The sequence below is a fragment of the Lycorma delicatula genome, chromosome 11 (assembly GCF_047948215.1).
Source record: "Lycorma delicatula isolate Av1 chromosome 11, ASM4794821v1, whole genome shotgun sequence".
Lineage (NCBI taxonomy): Eukaryota > Metazoa > Arthropoda > Insecta > Hemiptera > Fulgoridae > Lycorma > Lycorma delicatula.
In genome coordinates, this window is record NC_134465.1 from 28,959,953 (window position 1) to 28,980,498 (window position 20,546).

Below are 20,546 nucleotides of genomic sequence, written 5' to 3' on the forward strand. Positions count from 1 at the left end.
TAAACGTAAATAAATATGGTGTTTTTTTAAAACGAAAGTTAGTACCGGCTTATTGTATGGGAATTTAAAGTGTTTTTTGTTTTGTGTTGTTTGTGTAATATAAGTTGCAGTTTCTTAAAAGGACCTTTTTAAGAAAAGCTGTTTAAATTTTAAAATAATTCGTTTCGATGACGACGGTTTTCTTTTTCCTCTTCTTCGTTTTTTTGTTTACGTTTCCTATTCTTGTATAAAAAAAAAATAAAAAATAAAAAAAGCGATGTGTCGTCCTCTCATATATCGATTGGTTTTTTTACGTAATCGGTTACTGAAATTTCATTCGTGTCTCACGCTCCCAAGATAGGTTGGGTATCATCACCACAGTGGTTAGAACAATCTACCTGATCGCTTGTCCTGAAGAAACGTCCTCCGTCCGTCGCTACATTAGAAGTTACTATTCTTTTTTATTTGCAACATACACAGTTACAGCGACTACGTTGTTTTTTCTATGAGACGTATTGAGATCGTGTAACATCTTCGCGTCCAAATTGATATTCGACGAATGATTGATTTTGATTGTTTTTACGTTAACATCGTCACCCTAGAATCCGGAATATGGCACTTGTTTACTGTCAATTAGTGCGATAGCTTTATGACCGCATTGAAATTCGCAATAATATTTTCGTCAGCATCCAAAATCACCATCATTGAAAATTATCTTCACCAATAGGTCATCACCGTTTTTAACGAAAACGTGTTCAGATAAAGCGAAAACATACGCGTGATTGTGTTTTAATTTAAAACACACCGGCGTAAGACGTTGATCATCAACACGTACGCGCACATCTTCTTCACTAACAGGGACCGTGAGGTATACACCTCGAGTGTCAGAAAGAATAAACTACTACACCGGGTTACACTGTTTTTACATGGCGATCCCCAACTGTCTCTACATCATGTCCAACATTCTCTAAAAGTCAGAACGTCACAGTCTCCCAACCCCACGACGCGAGAAAAATTATCTTATATCTTTACAACAGGATTCTGAAATATTTTCAAAAAATAAACAATGTATTAAACAGTCCCATCACCATTTGCAACAAAATATGATAGTAAAAAAATCTATTGCAATATCATGTCGCAGCCTTAGAACCGGCATTCAATAAATTTAATTAAATATCGTTTTTTTATTATTAAAAAAAACTATATTTAGTTACAATTGATTGTATGACAGTTTAAAATGTTTTTTGTTTTGTGTATGTATGTGTATTTTTTTATTTTTTTATAACACCATAAGAAATGCCTCCAATAGTCACTTTGAACAAAAGCTTCAACTTCATCTCAATGATGGCATTCATTTCTTCAACATTAATCGTATCGGCGATTGGTTTAGGTAAAAATACCTTAAACATTTCTTCGTCTACAACTCCTCGAACCGTGAAAACCATACTTTTCCCGTATAGTGTGTCCACCATATTTACGGTCAGTATGTCGTACCGTTTGCGATTGTCATTTCACTGACGCTCTTTGTATCCATATTCTGATGTACGGTTAACGTGATTAACCGATCGACCAATTTTTTTCGGTAACCGTCAGTCATGATGATCTTTCTATTACAAGAGCTGTGGTTAGACTGATTCGAGCACGATTACGAGTGGCTATTTATACTCCCGGTACATTCGCTTGGAAACGAACAAGTAGATATAACTCTTTATTATTTTTTTTTTAATGATAAGGCTTAATAACCACACAATATTTTTTTGTCCTGCTTATCTATGCACACACTTCCGTTCAGTTTTTAACAAGTATTTTTCCTTATACAGATTACCGGTTAACATATACACACACCCTTGCTTATCATAAAAAAAAATAAATAAATACATTTCTTCACCAGCCAGCACGTAGCAACCGCGGTGCATTGAGATTTTTTTAACGAGTGATCTCTCCGTTAGAGGTCTAAAAATAACACGACTATACATCTTAAGAAACGTCTTCATGATACTTCATTGCAAGACCGGGATGTTATGAACGACAAATGCAGATGATGATTAATGATAAACTTGCATAAGAAAGCACATCTATGTGAAACAAAAAAATCACATTTAATGGAGATAACTCTCTAATTTATGTATGCGATACCCGCCTTCTTGTGAAAGTTTATCATTACTCATCATCTGCCTTTGTTGTTTTATACATTACGCTCTTGTAATGAAGTAAAGAAATAATGTTTCGTATACATAAACGTAATATTAATTATGCAATAATCCACGCATAGTTCTATCGTACAACTCTCCTTTTTTTGAAAATACCTAAAATTTGTTAAACAGTCTCCTCACCATTTGTAACACCATTGATAGTGGGTAAGTCCAATATGATATCATGTCACGGGCCTTGGAACCACTGCATGCAATAAACGTAAATAAATATGGTGTTTTTTTAAAACGAAAGTTAGTACCGGCTTATTGTATGGGAATTTAAAGTGTTTTTTGTTTTGTGTTGTTTGTGTAATATAAGTTGCAGTTTCTTAAAAGGACCTTTTTAAGAAAAGCTGTTTAAATTTTAAAATAATTCGTTTCGATGACGACGGTTTTCTTTTTCCTCTTCTTCGTTTTTTTGTTTACGTTTCCTATTCTTGTATAAAAAATAAAAAAAAAATAAAAAAAGCGATATGTCGTCCTCTCATATATCGATTGGTTTTTTTACGTAATCGGTTACTGAAATTTCATTCGTGTCTCACGCTCCCAAGATAGGTTGGGTATCATCACCACAGTGGTTAGAACAATCTACCTGATCGCTTGTCCTGAAGAAACGTCCTCCGTCCGTCGCTACATTAGAAGTTACTATTCTTTTTTATTTGCAACATACACAGTTACAGCGACTACGTTGTTTTTTCTATGAGACGTATTGAGATCGTGTAACATCTTCGCGTCCAAATTCATATTCGACGAATGATTGATTTTGATTGTTTTTACGTTAACATCGTCACCCTAGAATCCGGAATATGGCACTTGTTTACTGTCAATTAGTGCGATAGCTTTATGACCGCATTGAAATTCGCAATAATATTTTCGTCAGCATCCAAAATCACCATCATTGAAAATTATCTTCACCAATAGGTCATCACTGTTTTTAACGAAAACGTGTTCAGATAAATCGAAAACATACGCGTAATTGTGTTTTAATTTAAAACACACCGGCGTAAAACGTTGATGATCATCACGTACGCGCACATCTTCTTCAGTAACGGGAACCGGTGAGGTATACACCTCGAGTGTCAGAAAGAATAAACTACTACAACGGGTTACACTGTTTTTACATGGCGATCCCCAACTGTCTCTACATCATGTCCAACTTTCTCTAAAAGTCAGAACGTCACAGTCTCCCAACCCCACGACGCGAGAAAAATTATCTTATATCTTTACAACAGCATTCTGAAACATTTTCAAAAAATAAACAATGTATTAAACACTCCCATCACCATTTGCAACAAAATATGATAGTAAAAAAATCTATTGCAATATCATGTCGCAGCCTTAGAACCGGCATTCAATAAATGTAATTAAATATCGTTTTTTTTTTATTTAAAAAAACTATATTTAGTTACAATTTATTGTATGAGAGTTTAAAGTGTTTTTTTGTGTAAGTATGTGTATTTTTTTATTATTTTATAACACCACTTGAGCATGCTTCCAATCGTCCCTTTGAACAGAACCTTCAACTTCATCTCAATTATGGCATTCATTTCTTCAACAATAGTCGTATCGGCGATTGGTTTAAGTAAAAATACCTTAAACATTTCTTCGTCCACAACTCCTCGAACCGTGAAAACGATACTTTTCCGGTATAGTGTGTCCACCATATTTACGGTCAGTATGTCGTACCGTTTGCGATTGTCATTTCACTGACGCTCTTTGTATCCATATTCTTATGTACGGTTAACGTGATTAACCGATAGACCAATTTTTTTCTATAACCGTCAATCATGATGATCTTTCTATTACAAGAGCTGTGGTTAAACTGATTCGAGCACGGTTATGATGGGCTATTTACACTCCCGGTACATTCTCTTGCAAACGAGCAAGTAGATATAACTCTTTATTATTTTTTTGTTGTGAAAACGCTTAATAACCACAATCATTTTTTGTCCTGCTTATCTATGCACACATATCCGTTCAGTTTTTAACAAGTATTTTTCCTTATACAGATTATCGGTTAACATATACACACACACCTGCTTATCATTAATTAAAAAAATAAATATTTATATTTCTTCACCAGCCAGCAGGTAGCAACCGCGGTGCATTGAGATTTTTTTAACGAGTGATCTCTCCCTTAGAGGTCTAAAAATAACACGACTATACATCTTAAGAAACGTCTTCATGATAGTTCTTTGCAAGACCGGGATGTTATGAACGACAAATGCAGATGATGATTAATGATAAACTTGCATAAGAAAGCACATCTATGTGAAACAAAAAAATCGCATTTAATGGAGATAACTCTCTAATTTATGTATGCGATACCCGCCTTCTTGTGAAAGTTTATCATTACTCATCATCTGCGTTTGTTGTTTTATACATTACACTCTTGTAATGAAGTAAAGAAATAATGTTTCGTATACATAAACGTAATATTAATTATGCAATAATCCACGCATAGTTCTATCGTACAACTCTCCTTTTTTTGAAAATACCTAAAATTTGTTAAACAGTCTCCTCACCATTTGTAACACCATTGATAGTGGATAAGTCCAATATGATATCATGTCACGGGCCTTGGAACCACTGCATGCAATAAACGTAAATAAATATGGTGTTTTTTTAAAACGAAAGTTAGTACCGGCTTATTGTATGGGAATTTAAAGTGTTTTTTGTTTTGTGTTGTTTGTGTAATATAAGTTGCAGTTTCTTAAAAGGACCTTTTTAAGAAAAGCTGTTTAAATTTTAAAATAATTCGTTTCGATGACGACGGTTTTCTTTTTCCTCTTCTTCGTTTTTTTGTTTACGTTTCCTATTCTTGTATAAAAAAAAAATAAAAAATAAAAAAAGCGATATGTCGTCCTCTCATATATCGATTGGTTTTTTTACGTAATCGGTTACTGAAATTTCATTCGTGTCTCACGCTCCCAAGATAGGTTGGGTATCATCACCACAGTGGTTAGAACAATCTACCTGATCGCTTGTCCTGAAGAAACGTCCTCCGTCCGTCGCTACATTAGAAGTTACTATTCTTTTTTATTTGCAACATACACAGTTACAGCGACTACGTTGTTTTTTCTATGAGACGTATTGAGATCGTGTAACATCTTCGCGTCCAAATTGATATTCGACGAATGATTGATTTTGATTGTTTTTACGTTAACATCGTCACCCTAGAATCCGGAATATGGCACTTGTTTACTGTCAATTAGTGCGATAGCTTTATGACCGCATTGAAATTCGCAATAATATTTTCGTCAGCATCCAAAATCACCATCATTGAAAATTATCTTCACCAATAGGTCATCACCGTTTTTAACGAAAACGTGTTCAGATAAAGCGAAAACATACGCGTGATTGTGTTTTAATTTAAAACACACCGGCGTAAGACGTTGATCATCAACACGTACGCGCACATCTTCTTCACTAACAGGAACCGTGAGGTATACACCTCGAGTGTCAGAAAGAATAAACTACTACACCGGGTTACACTGTTTTTACATGGCGATCCCCAACTGTCTCTACATCATGTCCAACATTCTCTAAAAGTCAGAACGTCACAGTCTCCCAACCCCACGACGCGAGAAAAATTATCTTATATCTTTACAACAGGATTCTGAAATATTTTCAAAAAATAAACAATGTATTAAACAGTCCCATCACCATTTGCAACAAAATATGATAGTAAAAAAATCTATTGCAATATCATGTCGCAGTCTTAGAACCGGCATTCAATAAATGTAATTAAATATCGTTTTTTTTTTATTTAAGAAACTATATTTAGTTACAATTTATTGTATGAGAGTTTAAAGTGTTTTTTTGTGTAAGTATGTGTATTTTTTTATTATTTTATAACACCACTTGAGCATGCTTCCAATCGTCCCTTTGAACAGAACCTTCAACTTCATCACAATTATGGCATTCATTTCTTCAACATTAATCGTATCGGCGATTGGTTTAGGTAAAAATACCTTAAACATTTCTTCATCCACAACTCCACGAACCGTGAAAACGATACTTTTCCCGTACAGTGTGTCCACCATATTTACGGTCAGTATGTCGTACCGTTTGCGATTGTCATTTCACTGACGCTCTTTGTATCCATATTCTGATGTACGGTTAACGTGATTAACCGATCGACCAATTTTTTTCGGTAACCGTCAGTCATGATGATCTTTCTATTACAAGAGCTGTGGTTAGACTGATTCGAGCACGGTTACGAGTGGCTATTTATACTCCCGGTACATTCGCTTGGAAACGAACAAGTAGATATAACTCTTTATTATTTTTTTTTTTAATGATAAGGCTTAATAACCACACAATAATTTTTTGTCCTGCTTATCTATGCACACACTTCCTTTCAGTTTTTAACAAGTATTTTTCCTTATACAGATTACCGGTTAACATATACACACACCCTTGCTTATCATAAAAAAAAAATAAATAATTACATTTCTTCATCAGCCAGCAGGTAGCAACCGCGGTGCATTGAGATTTTTTTAACGAGTGATCTCTCCGTTAGAGGTCTAAAAATAACACGACTATACATCTTAAGAAACATCTTCATGATACTTCATTGCAAGACCGGGATGTTATGAACGACAAATGCAGATGATGATTAATGATAAACTTGCATAAGAAAGCACATCTATGTGAAACAAAAAAATCGCATTTAATGGAGATAACTCTCTAATTTATGTATGCGATACCCGCCTTCTTGTGAAAGTTTATCATTACTCATCATCTGCGTTTGTTGTTTTATACATTACGCTCTTGTAATGAAGTAAAGAAATAATGTTTCGTATACATAAACGTAATATTAATTATGCAATAATCCACGCATAGTTCTATCGTACAACTCTCCTTTTTTTGAAAATACCTAAAATTTGTTAAACAGTCTCCTCACCATTTGTAACACCATTGATAGTGGATAAGTCCAATATGATATCATGTCACGGGCCTTGGAACCACTGCATGCAAGAAACGTAAATAAATATGGTGTTTTTTTAAAACGAAAGTTAGTACCGGCTTATTGTATGGGAATTTAAAGTGTTTTTTGTTTTGTGTTGTTTGTGTAATATAAGTTGCAGTTTCTTAAAAGGACCTTTTTAAGAAAAGCTGTTTAAATTTTAAAATAATTCGTTTCGATGACGACGGTTTTCTTTTTCCTCTTCTTCGTTTTTTTGTTTACGTTTCCTATTCTTGTATAAAAAAAAAAAAAAAATAAAAAAAGCGATATGTCGTCCTCTCATATATCGATTGGTTTTTTTACGTAATCGGTTACTGAAATTTCATTCGTGTCTCACGCTCCCAAGATAGGTTGGGTATCATCACCACAGTGGTTAGAACAATCTACCTAATCGCTTGTCCTGAAGAATCGTCCTCCGTCGGTCGCTACATTAGAAGTTACTATTCTTTTTTATTTGCAACATACACAGTTACAGCGACTACGTTGTTTTTTCTATGAGACGCATTGAGATCGTGTAACATCTTCGCGTCCAAATTCATATTCGACGAATGATTGATTTTGATTGTTTTTACGTTAACATCGTCACCCTAGAATCCGGAATATGGCACTTGTTTACTGTCAATTAGTGCGATAGCTTTATGACCGCATTGAAAATCGCAATAATATTTTCGTCACCATCCAAAATCACCATCATTGAAAATTATCTTCACCAATGGGTCATCACCGTTTTTAACGAAAACGAGTTCACATAAAGCGATAACATACGCGTGATTGTGTTTTAATTTAAAACACACGGCGTAAGACGTTGATCATCAACACGTACGCGCACATCTTCTTCACTAACAGGAACCGTGAGGTATACACCTCGAGTGTCAGAAAGAATAAACTACTACACCGGGTTACACTGTTTTTACATGGCGATCCCCAACTGTCTCTACATCATGTCCAACTTTCTCTAAAAGTCAGAACGTCACAGTCTCCCAACCCCACGACGCGAGAAAAATTATCTTATATCTTTACAACAGCATTCTGAAATATTTTCAAAAAATAAACAATGTATTAAACACTCCCATCACCATTTGCAACAAAATATGATAGCAAAAAAATCTATTGCAATATCATGTCGCAGCCTTAGAACCGGCATTCAATAAATTTAATTAAATATCGTTTTTTTATTATTAAAAAAAACTATATTTAGTTATAATTGATTGTATGACAGTTTAAAGTGTTTTTTGTTTTGTGTATGTATGTGTATTTTTTTATTTTTTTATAACACCATATGAAATGCCTCCAATAGTCACTTTGAACAAAAGCTTCAACTTTATCTCAAAGATGGCATTCATTTCTTCAACATTAGTCGTATCGGCGATTGGTTTAGGTAAAAATACGTCAAACATTTCTTCATCCACAACTCCACGAACCGTGAAAACGATACTTTTCCCGTACAGTGTGTCCACCATATTTACGGTCAGTATGTCGTACCGTTTGCGATTGTCATTTCACTGACGCTCTTTGTATCCATATTCTGATGTACGGTTAACGTGATTAACCGATCGACCAATTTTTTTCGGTAACCGTCAGTCATGATGATCTTTCTATTACAAGAGCTGTGGTTAGACTGATTCGAGCACGGTTACGAGTGGCTATTTATACTCCCGGTACATTCGCTTGGAAACGAACAAGTAGATATAACACTTTATTATTTTTTTTTTAATGATAAGGCTTAATAACCACACAATAATTTTTTGTCCTGCTTATCTATGCACACACTTCCTTTCAGTTTTTAACAAGTATTTTTCCTTATACAGATTACCGGTTAACATATACACACACCCTTGCTTATCATAAAAAAAAATAAATAATTACATTTCTTCATCAGCCAGCAGGTAGCAACCGCGGTGCATTGAGATTTTTTTAACGAGTGATCTCTCCGTTAGAGGTCTAAAAATAACACGACTATACATCTTAAGAAACATCTTCATGATACTTCATTGCAAGACCGGGATGTTATGAACGACAAATGCAGATGATGATTAATGATAAACTTGCATAAGAAAGCACATCTATGTGAAACAAAAAAATCGCATTTAATGGAGATAACTCTCTAATTTATGTATGCGATACCCGCCTTCTTGTGAAAGTTTATCATTACTCATCATCTGCCTTTGTTGTTTTATACATTACGCTCTTGTAATGAAGTAAAGAAATAATGTTTCGTATACATAAACGTAATATTAATTATGCAATAATCCACGCATAGTTCTATCGTACAACTCTCCTTTTTTTGAAAATACCTAAAATTTGTTAAACAGTCTCCTCACCATTTGTAACACCATTGATAGTGGATAAGTCCAATATGATATCATGTCACGGGCCTTGGAACCACTGCATGCAATAAACGTAAATAAATATGGTGTTTTTTTAAAACGAAAGTTAGTACCGGCTTATTGTATGGGAATTTAAAGTGTTTTTTGTTTTGTGTTGTTTGTGTAATATAAGTTGCAGTTTCTTAAAAGGACCTTTTTAAGAAAAGCTGTTTAAATTTTAAAATAATTCGTTTCGATGACGACGGTTTTTTTTCCTCTTCTTCGTTTTTTTGTTTACGTTTCCTATTCTTGTATAAAAAAAAAAAATAAAATAAAAAAAGCGATATGTCGTCTTCTCATATATCGATTGGTTTTTTTACGTAATCGGTTACTGAAATTTCATTCGTGTCTCACGCTCCCAAGATAGGTTGGGTATCATCACCACAGTGGTTAGGACAATCTACCTAATCGCTTGTCCTGAAGAATCGTCCTCCGTCGGTCGCTACATTAGAAGTTACTATTCTTTTTTATTTGCAACATACACAGTTACAGCGACTACGTTGTTTTTTCTATGAGACGCATTGAGATCGTGTAACATCTTCGCGTCCAAATTCATATTCGACGAATGATTGATTTTGATTGTTTTTACGTTAACATCGTCACCCTAGAATCCGGAATATGGCACTTGTTTACTGTCAATTAGTGCGATAGCTTTATGACCGCATTGAAAATCGCAATAATATTTTCGTCACCATCCAAAATCACCATCATTGAAAATTATCTTCACCAATAGGTCATCACCGTTTTTAACGAAAACGTGTTCAGATAAAGCGAAAACATACGCGTGATTGTGTTTTAATTTAAAACACACGGCGTAAGACGTTGATCATCAACACGTACGCGCACATCTTCTTCACTAACAGGAACCGTGAGGTATACACCTCGAGTGTCAGAAAGAATAAACTACTACACCGGGTTACACTGTTTTTACATGGCGATCCCCAACTGTCTCTACATCATGTCCAACTTTCTCTAAAAGTCAGAACGTCACAGTCTCCCAACCCCACGACGCGAGAAAAATTATCTTATATCTTTACAACAGCATTCTGAAATATTTTCAAAAAATAAACAATGTATTAAACACTCCCATCACCATTTGCAACAAAATATGATAGCAAAAAAATCTATTGCAATATCATGTCGCAGCCTTAGAACCGGCATTCAATAAATTTAATTAAATATCGTTTTTTTATTATTAAAAAAAACTATATTTAGTTATAATTGATTGTATGACAGTTTAAAGTGTTTTTTGTTTTGTGTATGTATGTGTATTTTTTTATTTTTTTATAACACCATATGAAATGCCTCCAATAGTCACTTTGAACAGAACCTTCAACTTCATCACAATTATGGCATTCATTTCTTCAACATTAATCGTATCGGCGATTGGTTTAGGTAAAAATACCTTAAACATTTCTTCGTCTACAACTCCTCGAACCGTGAAAACTATACTTTTCCCGTATAGTGTGTCCACCATATTTACGGTCAGTATGTCGTACCGTTTGCGATTGTCATTTCACTGACGCTCTTTGTAACCATATTCTGATGTACGGTTAACGTGATTAACCGATCGACCAATTTTTTTCGGTAACCGTCAGTCATGATGATCTTTCTATTACAAGAGCTGTGGTTAGACTGATTCGAGCACGATTACGGGTGGCTATTTATACTTTCGGTACATTCGCTTGGAAACGAACTAGTAGATATAACTCTTTATTATTTTTTTTTAATGATAAGGCTTAATAACCACACAATAATTTTTTGTCCTGCTTATCTATGCACACACTTCCGTTCAGTTTTTAACAAGTATTTTTCCTTGTACAGATTACCGGTTAACATATACACACACCCTTGCTTATCATAAAAAAAAATAAATAATTACATTTCTTCATCAGCCAGCAGGCAGCAACCGCGGTGCATTGAGATTTTTTTAACGAGTGATCTCTCCGTTAGAGGTCTAAAAATAACACGACTATACATCTTAAGAAACATCTTCATGATACTTCATTGCAAGACCGGGATGTTATGAACGACAAATGCAGATGATGATTAATGATAAACTTGCATAAGAAAGCACATCTATGTGAAACAAAAAAATCGCATTTAATGGAGATAACTCTCTAATTTATGTATGCGATACCCGCCTTCTTGTGAAAGTTTATCATTACTCATCATCTGCGTTTGTTGTTTTATACATTACGCTCTTGTAATGAAGTAAAGAAATAATGTTTCGTATACATAAACGTAATATTAATTATGCAATAATCCACGCATAGTTCTATCGTACAACTCTCCTTTTTTTGAAAATACCTAAAATTTGTTAAACAGTCTCCTCACCATTTGTAACACCATTGATAGTGGATAAGTCCAATATGATATCATGTCACGGGCCTTGGAACCACTGCATGCAATAAACGTAAATAAATATGGTGTTTTTTTAAAACGAAAGTTAGTACCGGCTTATTGTATGGGAATTTAAAGTGTTTTTTGTTTTGTGTTGTTTGTGTAATATAAGTTGCAGTTTCTTAAAAGGACCTTTTTAAGAAAAGCTGTTTAAATTTTAAAATAATTCGTTTCGATGACGACGGTTTTCTTTTTCCTCTTCTTCGTTTTTTGTTTACGTTTCCTATTCTTGTATAAAAAAAAAATAAAAAATAAAAAAAGCGATATGTCGTCCTCTCATATATCGATTGGTTTTTTTACGTAATCGGTTACTGAAATTTCATTCGTGTCTCACGCTCCCAAGATAGGTTGGGTATCATCACCACAGTGGTTAGAACAATCTACCTAATCGCTTGTCCTGAAGAAACGTCCTCCGTCCGTCGCTACATTAGAAGTTACTATTCTTTTTTATTTGCAACATACACAGTTACAGCGACTACGTTGTTTTTTCTATGAGACGTATTGAGATCGTGTAACATCTTCGCGTCCAAATTGATATTCGACGAATGATTGATTTTGATTGTTTTTACGTTAACATCGTCACCCTAGAATCCGGAATATGGCACTTGTTTACTGTCAATTAGTGCGATAGCTTTATGACCGCATTGAAATTCGCAATAATATTTTCGTCAGCATCCAAAATCACCATCATTGAAAATTATCTTCACCAATAGGTCATCACCGTTTTTAACGAAAACGTGTTCAGATAAAGCGAAAACATACGCGTGATTGTGTTTTAATTTAAAACACACCGGCGTAAGACGTTGATCATCAACACGTACGCGCACATCTTCTTCACTAACAGGAACCGTGAGGTATACACCTCGAGTGTCAGAAAGAATAAACTACTACACCGGGTTACACTGTTTTTACATGGCGATCCCCAACTGTCTCTACATCATGTCCAACATTCTCTAAAAGTCAGAACGTCACAGTCTCCCAACCCCACGACGCGAGAAAAATTATCTTATATCTTTACAACAGGATTCTGAAATATTTTCAAAAAATAAACAATGTATTAAACAGTCTCATCACCATTTGCAACAAAATATGATAGTAAAAAAATCTATTGCAATATCATGTCGCAGTCTTAGAACCGGCATTCAATAAATGTAATTAAATATCGTTTTTTTTTATTTAAGAAACTATATTTAGTTACAATTTATTGTATGAGAGTTTAAAGTGTTTTTTTGTGTAAGTATGTGTATTTTTTTATTATTTTATAACACCACTTGAGCATGCTTCCAATCGTCCCTTTGAACAGAACCTTCAACTTCATCACAATTATGGCATTCATTTCTTCAACATTAATCGTATCGGCGATTGGTTTAGGTAAAAATACCTTAAACATTTCTTCGTCTACAACTCCTCGAACCGTGAAAACCATACTTTTCCCGTATAGTGTGTCCACCATATTTACGGTCAGTATGTCGTACCGTTTGCGATTGTCATTTCACTGACGCTCTTTGTATCCATATTCTGATGTACGGTTAACGTGATTAACCGATCGACCAATTTTTTTCGGTAACCGTCAGTCATGATGATCTTTCTATTACAAGAGCTGTGGTTAGACTGATTCGAGCACGATTACGAGTGGCTATTTATACTCCCGGTACATTCGCTTGGAAACGAACAAGTAGATATAACTCTTTATTATTTTTTTTTTAATGATAAGGCTTAATAACCACACAATAATTTTTTGTCCTGCTTATCTATGCACACACTTCCGTTCAGTTTTTAACAAGTGTTTTTCCTTATACAGATTACCGGTTAACATATACACACACCCTTGCTTATCATAAAAAAAAATAAATAAATACATTTCTTCACCAGCCAGCACGTAGCAACCGCGGTGCATTGAGATTTTTTTAACGAGTGATCTCTCCGTTAGAGGTCTAAAAATAACACGACTATACATCTTAAGAAACGTCTTCATGATACTTCATTGCAAGACCGGGATGTTATGAACGACAAATGCAGATGATGATTAATGATAAACTTGCATAAGAAAGCACATCTATGTGAAACAAAAAAATCACATTTAATGGAGATAACTCTCTAATTTATGTATGCGATACCCGCCTTCTTGTGAAAGTTTATCATTACTCATCATCTGCCTTTGTTGTTTTATACATTACGCTCTTGTAATGAAGTAAAGAAATAATGTTTCGTATACATAAACGTAATATTAATTATGCAATAATCCACGCATAGTTCTATCGTACAACTCTCCTTTTTTTGAAAATACCTAAAATTTGTTAAACAGTCTCCTCACCATTTGTAACACCATTGATAGTGGGTAAGTCCAATATGATATCATGTCACGGGCCTTGGAACCACTGCATGCAATAAACGTAAATAAATATGGTGTTTTTTTAAAACGAAAGTTAGTACCGGCTTATTGTATGGGAATTTAAAGTGTTTTTTGTTTTGTGTTGTTTGTGTAATATAAGTTGCAGTTTCTTAAAAGGACCTTTTTAAGAAAAGCTGTTTAAATTTTAAAATAATTCGTTTCGATGACGACGGTTTTCTTTTTCCTCTTCTTCGTTTTTTTGTTTACGTTTCCTATTCTTGTATAAAAAAAAAAAAAAAATAAAAAAAGCGATATGTCGTCCTCTCATATATCGATTCGTTTTTTTACGTAATCGGTTACTGAAATTTCATTCGTGTCTCACGCTCCCAAGATAGGTTGGGTATCATCACCACAGTGGTTAGAACAATCTACCTAATCGCTTGTCCTGAAGAAACGTCCTCCGTCCGTCGCTACATTAGAAGTTACTATTCTTTTTTATTTGCAACATACACAGTTACAGCGACTACGTTGTTTTTTCTATGAGACGTATTGAGATCGTGTAACATCTTCGCGTCCAAATTCATATTCGACGAATGATTGATTTTGATTGTTTTTACGTTAACATCGTCACCCTAGAATCTAGAATATGGCACTTGTTTACTGTCAATTAGTGCGATAGCTTTATGACCGCATTGAAATTCGCAATAATATTTTCGTCAGCATCCAAAATCACCATCATTGAAAATTATCTTCACCAATAGGTCATCACCGTTTTTAACGAAAACGTGTTCAGATAAAGCGAAAACATACGCGTGATTGTGTTTTAATTTAAAACACACCGGCGTAAGACGTTGATCATCAACACGTACGCGCACATCTTCTTCACTAACAGGAACCGTGAGGTTTACACCTCGAGTGTCAGAAAGAATAAACTACTACACCCGGTTACAATGTATTTATATGGCGCTCCCCACCACACCTATCATGTCCTACTCTCTCTATTAATCAGAACGTCATAGTCTCCACACCCCAAGAAGCGAGAAAAATCATCTTATATCCTGACAACAGCATTCTGAAACTTTTTTGAAAAAAACTAACAATGAAATAAACACTCTCCTCACCATTTGCAACAAAATATGATAGTAAATAAATCTATTGCAATATCATGTCGCGGGCCTTGGAACCTGCATTCAATAAACGTAATTAAATATTGTTTTTTTATTATTTAAATAAACAATAGTTAGTTACAATTTATTGTATGGGGGTTTGATGTGTTTTTTGTTTTGTGTATGTATGTGAATGTTTTGTTTCGATTGTGTTATGTGTTGTAGTCCGTAAAAGAACTATTTAGATCTTGTTCATTGTGGTTTTTATAACACCACATGAACATGCTTCCAATCGTCCCTTTGAACAAAAGCTTCAACTTCATCTCAATGATGGCATTCATTTCTGCAACAATAATCGTATCGGCGATTCGTTTAGGTAAAAATACCTTAAACATTTATTTGTCCACGTCACCTCGGACCGTGAATACGATACTTTTTCCGTATAGTGTGTCCACCATATTTACGGTCAGTATGTCATACGGTTTGTCGATTGTCATTTCGCTGACGCTCTTTGTATCCAGATTCTGGTGACGGTCATTTCCAAGTTGGCGGCCAAGATGGCGGACTGCTGCTATCTTGGATGACCTCATTTCTGCAGCTGTACTGCTATTTCCGTACTACTCAAATAAAATACCACATCAATAAAACAATTATTTTTACATTTTTAGCCAGTTAAAAATTAATTTTATAAAAATTTTTTTGAAATATTTTATTCATAAGTTGTGAAAACAAAAAGTTCATAAATCAGGGCAAAATCTTTTGCCAGTTGACACTAGTTAAAGAAGCGTTTCCGAATCTACTCGTATATTTATACAAAATTTCTTCTTTATTTTCATCAGTAGAACAAATCTTGAACGTTTGTTACATTCATCGTGAGTTATGTAAGTTTAAAAAAAAAAAGTAAGTATTAAGTCAATTTAAAAAAATTAAATTAACTGATAGTGTAAATGATTTTCATTGTAAAACGTTTCAAATTAGTTTTTTTTTTATTTATTTAATTTAATGTATAGGAGAATAGGAGGAATATGAGTTAAATATCCGAAAAATTTCACAGAACACGTATTTCAGTGGTTTTACTAGTTTACAAGACGTATATTAAATAACATTAAAAGTCATTGGAAATGTTTTTTGTAGTTCAGAAATAATTTTGTTGTTACAAGTATATATGAACATATGAGCTACAGAGAAAAGTTTTTCCAGGTTGATACCTAAGGGAGTGTAAGTGATAAAGTAAAAATGAACAGTCGCGGTGATAGATCCTTTCTCTACCAAGGGAAGTATAGATCAACAAAGTTATCGTAGAGCATTTACTTCGTGGAGGGAGGAAATGCCACTGGCGCATCGAGTTTTGATGCGGGATGGGTAGGGTTAGAGTAATTCCAAGAACCATAGTTTGAGGGAATTTGTCGATTTTCTGATACTTTTCCTGTTACCATCCCTTTGTGCTGAATAGAATCCCTTTGTAAGATTCAGAATTTGTTTCTAGGAACTATTATTAATGTTACTTAATTGAAACCAATTAATTAATAATTAAAAAACTCCGTCGCAGTAATTACCTCAAAAGGAAGGATTTCCTGTTTAATTAAGAGAGAAAGGTTGTTGCACTGCTGTAGAGATTTTTGAAAATAATATTTCTTTCTGTGTTTTAGTTAACTTTCGATGATTTTTTACTATTTCATGTTATATTAGTATCGTGTGTTCTTTATTAATTTTGCGAGGTGTATAATGTTCCAATAAATACATTGTATTTCTGTATTTTTCTTCCTTCTTTTCACATAGTTGTTGACTTGTGACTGCATCAATCGCTTTTCACTGCTATTTACCAATAACCCAATTTGATACTGTTACCCATAATTTTTGTGGTTTTGGAGCGGTGCTCACAAAAAAGAAAAGGTTCAAATTGACCAAAAACAGACCCAAAACGATCAAAACTTCAAAAGTGATATTTTCGACAACAAACCCCTTTCCTTCATCCCAGATCACGTTTTAGATTATTGTGAAAATAAAGTAATACAATGATGGAAGCACCTGGAGGTGCTCGCAAAAATCTGATTTTGGCTGTAAATTTGATGTTTTGAAACCATTGGGAAACCAACTTACACCTGATGGTGCTCGCAGAAATCTAATTTTTAGCTTTATAATATGTAAACGTTACAACATGAAAACGTACCCAGAAACCCAGTTTTTTGCTTCTAAATCCGGTTCCTGTCAACTGATTCGTTAAAAAATCAATAGGGCTCTATTTATACTTGGATTAGATCATCCTATCAACTTAAATGACTTGGTTAGGGATTGTAAGTTTATCAAAAAATCAAACTGAACTGTTAGGATCAAGACTGCTAGGTTGGAATATACTTTAAAAAAATACAAAATTTCGGCCTTTCGAAGCCGACAAAAGAACTTTCTCAGTACTTTATTGATAAAAATAATTTTGTTTATTGTACAAATATTGATGAGCTTATGTTGCACTTAGGACACGTTTATAAACCTGAAAACGGGCGCCCTTTCATAGATTCGTCCAAGTATAGTTTAAAAGTAGTTCTACTATACAACGGTAACAGATATTCTTCGATACCAATCGCTTATGGTATTACTTTGAAAGAAACATACGATGTGATGAAAGACGTTCTTGAAAAAATAAATGATAAAAAAGATAGCTGGAACAGATGTGGTGATTTGAAAGTTATAATTATTTTGTTAGGCATGCAGTTAAGCTACGCTAAGTAAATGTGTTTTCTTTGCGAATGGGACAGCCGAGTTAGGGATAAACATTATGTTAGCAAACAGTGGAAGAAACGAGACAACCTAACTCCAAATGGGAAAAAAACATTATTCATGAGCCCTTAGTTGAACCCAAAAAAATATTTTTAACCCCTCTCCATATCAATGAAAAATTCTGTAAACGCAATGAAGAAGGATAGTCCCGAATTTTTGTACATAAGGTAGAAATTTCCGAACGTAAGTGAAGGAAAAATTAAAGAAGGAATATTTGTTGGTCCTCAAATAAGAGAATTGGTCAAATATGACGTATTTAACTCATTGTTAAATAAAGTAGAAAGTGTACTTTGGACTTCATTTAAAGAGGTTTGCAAAAGTTTTCTCGGCAAACAAAATCCCGACGACATTGTTAATCCACGATATCACAATTACCACGATATTGTTAATCAACTTCTTACTTCATACAGAGCTATGGGATGTAATACGTCTTTTAATATACATTTCCTCCACTCACATCTGGATTTTTTCCCGGACAACCTCGGAGACGTAAGTGACGAACGCAGTGAACGTTTCCGTCTAGAGATTTCGGTGATGGAAAGCCGCTATAAAGGGAAATGGAATACTAAGATGCTAGCCGATTACTATTCGTCATTAATTCGGGATGTGCCTGAGGTTATTTATAAAAGAAAAGCATCAGCGTAATCATTCTAACACAGGCATGGCCATGCAGAATTATAAATTTTACAGATTTTAACTGTTTTCCCTTAACTTTTTTTGAAGCGTAATTTATTTAAAACTAAGGGTTATAGAAGAATTGTATTTACAGATCTGTTATGTACGCAAAAAAGCAATTCAAGAAATGGTATTACACTTAGAGAAACATTATAAAAGTTTTTTTTTGTCTACCAGTGTAATTTTTTACCATCTTATCAGTTTAAAATTTATGAAGATAAAAAATCCTTACTGAGACCTATTAAAGAAATTTAAAAGGTATTAAATACTCATTAACTCTTTTTAACTTGACGAGTAAATATGTGTAATTATTCTGGAATATGTCAACTTGCAGTTTTAAATTTCTCTTTCAAGGACGTTTATCATAGAGAATCTAAAAAGCAATTCTGATATTAACTACTGAAATGGTGAGAAACTTATTTATTTTTCACTTTAATTTCATATCTTCTTTCTCATAATTTTTTCCTGATTTCCAAGAAGGGTAATTTTAATTAAAATTTAAATAATCTTTCTTAACGCACACATACATATATATATATATATATATATATATATATATTTTTTAATTTTATTTCTTTTCCATCTTTATACGGATAAAAGAAAATAATAATTTTGGTTATATAGGAACAGAATTAAATTTTATTGATTTATTGCTCTTTCTCGTTCCTGTTTAGCCTCCGGTAACTACCGTTTAGATAATTCTTCAGAGGATGAATGAGGATGATATTGTACGAGTGTAAATGAAGTGTATTCTTGTACATTCTCAGTTCGACCATTCCTGAGATGTGTGGTTAATTGAAACTCAACCACCAAATAACACGGGTATCCACGATCTAGTATTCAAATCCATGCAAAAATAACTGGCTTTACTAGGACTTGAACGCTGTAACTCTCGACTTCCAAATCAGCTGATTTGGGAAGACGCGTTAACCACTAGACCAACCCGGTGGGTCATTGATTTATTGCTCGTTCTAATTTAAATTACTAACCCCGGGGAACTATTATATTTTTCGAAAATCTAAAATCTTTCATATAAATAAAAAGGCAAATGTTAGTTTGTTCAAAATCTTAAATTTCCGAAAGTTCTTCCCCGATTGCTTTGAAATCTTTACACAACGTTGTATTCGAATACGTGCGTGTTTTTATGTACCTAAGATTTCACACCTGTGACAGGTAAAAGCATGTTTTTTTTTATAACAGCGCTATGTGTTGGTCGTAAAAGCAACACACGCTATACTAAATATTTTTACGATTCCATTTCAATATTTCCGATATGTGTGTCCGCTATAGACTAACAAACTACTGGATCGATTTACGCACGGGGAAAAGTGAGAAAGGGAAAAATCGAAAAAAGTTAATGGGAAGAAGGGGCAAATGGATAAAAAGAAAAAGGGGAAACGGAAATGGAAAGGGAAAAAGAGAAAAATAAAAGAGAAATGGTGGAAAGAGGAAGGGGGAAAGGTAAACAAGGAAAAGAAAAGTAGCGGATGGAATAGGGAATGGAGAGGAAAAGGGGAAAATGAAAGGGGTAAGGTTAAATTTTGTGAAATCCCGTAATGTTAATTTTTTTAATGTTTTATCAAACTTACAGTTGTAAGTTTGATCATTTAATCTATATATATATATATATATATATATATACTCAAATCTAGCAATAGCCAAGCATTGCCGGGTCTGCTAGTCTAGATACATAAATTGCTTATATAAAATTCTGTATTTAGTTTTGTTACTTTGTGTTTACGCCAT